Genomic DNA, 4,794 nt, shown 5'->3' with positions numbered 1-4,794 from the left:
TTTCTTTTTCTTTGTGGCAGGTTATTTATATTGTTTTACTTTATTAGTTTGGGTTTGTTTGTTCTTTTGGGCCTTGGGTCTCTCTGACGAAAAGTACTGCTTTATTATTCATATTTAGTTATTTGTTTATTTTAATAATTCGTCACTTAGACAAATTATTTCTGCTTTTGATATTTCCTTGTTTGGACCACGGTCCCTTAATGAATGTTATCAGTTGGTGGCTGCATTTTCCTTGGTCATGTACAATAAAGCTACCTTATACTTTATTGTGTTTGCTTTGGTTCGTGTTTTTTTTTTTTTTTTTTTTGGTCTGGCGGCTTGCTGGAAACGTGTCGCTCTGCATTGGCCAAGTGAGATTTGGTCCCTCTTGTTGCAGTGCAAACTGACTGGTAAAGCTCAAGAAATTGTGCGGCTTTGTCCATCGAGGAGAGTTTTAGATTATGATATTTTGAAAGCCTCGGTTCTTGGGGCATATGAGCTTGTTCCCGAAGCTTATCGGCAAAAATTCCGTGGTCATTTAAAAGCCGCCAGTCAGCCTTTTGAGTTCGCCGTGAAAAGGGAACTCTTTTTGATAAATGGTGTCAGTCCAGCAAGGTAAATGATTGAGCAACTTCGGGAGCTTGTGTTATTGGAGGATTTTAAAGACACGTTATCGGATTGTCGTAAGAATGAGCAAAAAGTAAAGACGCTTGCGCAAGCAGCGGTTTCAGCTGATGAATTTGTATTGACTCACAAAAATGCTTTCGTTTCGTCTGTGCGTCGTGAATCTTCCCAATCTGGGGCTGAAAGGAATTGGAAAACTGTAAAAACTACTACACCGAATCAGGGCGAATCACGTGAATGTTTTTATTGCCATGAGGCTGGCCACCTCATTGCTGGTTGTCCAGTTTTGATAAATGATTTTGAGCAACTTCGCGAGCTTGTGTTATTGGAGGAATGAGGGTTTACCCCTATTATTGTTTGCGGTGCGTGAGCCGCAGCAAGAATCACTTGGCTTTAGTCCTGCCGAATTAGTTTTCGGCCACACTGTGAGGTCCGCTGAAGTTATTGAAGGAAAAAAATGATGGGTGGTAAATCCAATGATGCCACCAATATTTTGGATTATGTTAGTTCATTTCGGGAACGTTTGCATCGCGTGTGTGAATTAGCTCGTGCCTCTATGGCGTCTGTTCAGGTAAAAAATTAAGACCCGATTTGACAAAGCCGTTTCGCGTTCTTTTAATCAGGGCGATATGGTCTTGGTTTTGTTACCTGTCCCTGGGTCAGCCTTACAGGCGAAATTTTCTGGTCCGTATGTGATTGATGCTAAACTTAGTGAAACTGATTATGTAATCCGTACACCTGACCGTAAAAAGGAAAACTCGCGTTTGTCACAAACATGTTGAAGTTTTATGTTTCGCGTGACAACGGAATCAAATGTCCTGTCGCCTCAGCTGCACCTGTATCCGTTATATCTGTACCTGCTCCTGATTGTCCTGATACAGATGGGTTGACTATACGAAGTGTTTCTGTTACTGGTGCTCGTTTGCAAAAGTTTTTGAGGCACCAGTTGAATTACAGCACAATCGAGAAGGAAGCGTTGGCGTTACTGCTTGCGTTACAGTATTTTGAGGTGTATGTGGGGTCAAGCCCATTACCTCTTGTGGTATTTACAGATCATAACCCTTTGGTTTTTCTCTCCCGCATGCGTAACTCCAATCAACGTATAATGTGCTGGGCATTAATTATACAGGAGTTTAACTTGGAAATCCACTAAGAAAGGAAAAGACAATGTTTTGGCCGATACTTTCTCGTGCGGTTTAACAAGTAATCAACGATGCGTTGATTTTTAGCAGTGGGGGTGTTACGTTATGATTGTTTCTTTTGATTGTTTGGTTATTTTGAAATGTGGTAGTAATGTAGGAGCGACCTGCCCTTTTGTTTAAATCTCATTTCTACTAAGTTTTTTTCGGTTAAGAGTAGATAGGTTAGGTTTATTGTTTTTCTTTGTGGCAGGTTATTTATATTTTATTAGTTTGGCTTTGTTTGTTATTTTGGGCCTTGGGTCTCTCTGACGAAAAGTACCGCTTTATTATTCATATTTAGTTATTTGTTTATTTTAATAATTCGTCACTTAAATTAATTATTTTTGCTTTTGATATTTCCTTGTTTGGACCATGGTCCCTTAATGAATTTTATCAGTTGGTGGCTGCATTTTCCTTGGTCATGTACAATAAAGCTACCTTATACTTTATTGTTTGCTTTGGTTGGTTTTTTTTTTGGTCTGGCGGCTTGCTGGAAACCTTTTGTTCCTTCCCTTTTTATTCATTTATTGCGTCTTACCTTAGGGACGTAATAGCATCATTAAATGTGAACGATGAATAGTGAAGAGTAGCCCAGCCTGCTTTTGGTTCTCTCAGAATTAAAAGCATTTACTCATTTCATTTTTACAGTTTTCACATAGCACAAACCATTTCTGTAAGAGGGAAGTCCGGTAGTAAGCATGAAATATTTTAAATAACTCCCCGAGTTCCATCACTGTTAGGAATCAAATCACAGAGATATATGCAGGCATTATGCCATAGAATAATATGAACAAGCCATCTTACCAAAAACGGTGACATTGATGTCAGTCTCTAATGGCCAACTAGGGTATAGGTTGAAGGTACATGTGTAGATCCCTTCATCCAGAAGCCTCATTCTGAGCAGCTGTATTGATCCATTTTTCTCTGCAAAGTTCCCAATAAATTGTACTCTGTCCTCCAATCCATTCTTATGTTCAGTTTTGCCCCCTTGGCGAATGACAAAGAAGACGCTCTCCTCAAGTTTTTCTCGTGTCTTTTTCTTCCATATAATACGAGTTAGATCATCATCTGTTTCAGTCAGCTGACACAACAAAGTGGCATTTTCTCCATATATGACTGTTGTATCATGACCAATAACCTTTCCACCTGGAAAATACATAAAAACATTAACAAACATTTTACTAAACTGCAAAACCTGGAATGGTAGAGTAGAATTCTATGAAAGAGAATGTATTATAAAAAATTTAGTAAAATTACGTATAATCTTAAAGGCTAGAGCATACAATACTACACATATAGCTTACACATAAAAACCTAAGTATTTGGGTTTTAGCAGACATTGTGTATAGTTCAGATGGGTCACTGTTTTTACAATGAATGGGATAAATTTAAACTACTACTATGGTGGCTTTAAAGCATGCCACACCTTCCAAATAAAAACATCAATCACCAAACAGGTTCTTGCTTTTTGACAACAGCATCACTGCAGCTGTTAGAATCTCTACATTTAATAGAAACCGCCTTAAATTTAAATGGTGTTGTGAAACTTCTCAAGATGTCCACCGAGTGAAATGACTCTGGAAAGGGACTTTGGCTTTTGTCAGTGGTAGTGGTTCTTAATGCATGCAGCCATATTTCTCGGCGGTGTAAGAAACTATAGTCTGCCCCGACCCAGATTCCCAGATGTTTGATCATGCTCCTTTCCCAGAATGGCTTAATTATTATAGAGAAGATGAAAGTCAACAGTTATGTTGTTTCTAGATCATTTGGGATGATCACATCTTGAGCAAATGGTGACCAATTGTAGAATGGGAGCGGGTGTGGGACACCGAGAACCATCTCAGACAATTAGGTGTCAGAACTTCATTAGCATACAGAGCACAGCTGTTACGACAGGAGCAACTTCATTTACAGTAAGGGTAGTAAACTGTAAATGTATAAAAGGTTTGAGTTTAGGATGCTCGGGGCTCTCGTACTACGTCATCATCAACGGTCAAAGCTCGATTCCAATACTCGAGAACACAAGTACAGAGGATGCATGTACTTGTACATGCCCGGATGTTTTCTTGATAGAGGAAGCAGGAATTGAACTGTTAGGGTGCTTTTCATTTCTAATTTGTGCATCCTCATTACCTTTCCTCGCATCATAGCTCCAACCCCCTTAGGTTGTAAGGGAAGGATGCAAGCAAAGAGAATAAGGGTGGATGAATCAAAGGAAAGCTTATTTGAATATTGGAATATACTTGATCAATCAAGTGTCACTTTAAAGCATCATCAGCTGTGCTCAAGGGATCTGCCCTTATGTTGTTAAAGTTTGGTTATTTAACACATTCATAATAAATTTTAGTGCACAATGCCCTGAAGCACATAGCTGTGTCTTGGTTTGAGGATGACTTAACAGTCCTTATGCTCAAATTCAAGGCATGAAGCACTGACTGACAGTGCTTGCAAGTCACCTACTCACTTGACCGATGCTAACGCCAAAAGGTGGGTGGTCTGGAGCGGCTCAAAGGGAGGGCCTCAGAAATTTAACGACAAGGTCATTTTTGCCGACTGACTGGCCCGCCACGAGAGCATAATTCGCCACAATGGCTGCCACGTATACTTTGAGCGTGAAAGGGGTGTGCCCCTTATCCAACAGTTGTTGTAAAAAAGTGAGCATGTTTGTCATGCCACAAGAGGACGGGTCCAGGCTGCATGCTGCACACCAGTCAGAAAAGACTGACCATTTGAGAGCATAGAGGCGTCTTGTAGACGGTGTTCTAGCATGCAAAATTGTGTAACGAATCAGCTCATGGGAAATATGAATAATTAATCATAACTAGTTATAATTAATTATGAATATTTTAGATCCGCTGTAGATATTTAGCTGACCTCTCAGGGTCAACTGTCTTGTCAATTCTAAGAACGTTAATTTCCTGGTTAAGGGAAATAACTTCCTTACTGTACAATTCCTATAATTACTGAATAAATCTGCATGATTAAGTGACTCCAGTTATGAGCAAACAAT

The 4,794-nt window shown here is 39.5% G+C and overlaps 1 pseudogene; it reads right to left on the bottom strand.

Moving 5' to 3' along the window:
• The window catches only part of LOC107576288 (poliovirus receptor-like), a 10,794-nt pseudogene extending 7,851 nt beyond the window's left edge, over positions 1-2,943 (bottom strand).
• Between the last annotated feature and the right edge of the window lie 1,851 nt (positions 2,944-4,794).

This window comes from Sinocyclocheilus grahami, unplaced genomic scaffold (genome assembly GCF_001515645.1).
Source record: "Sinocyclocheilus grahami isolate Dianchi unplaced genomic scaffold, SAMN03320097.WGS_v1.1 scaffold3444.1, whole genome shotgun sequence".
Taxonomy (NCBI): Eukaryota; Metazoa; Chordata; class Actinopteri; order Cypriniformes; family Cyprinidae; genus Sinocyclocheilus; species Sinocyclocheilus grahami.
Note: the sequence above shows the minus strand (reverse complement) of the source record. Positions and strands in the feature narration are given on the sequence as shown.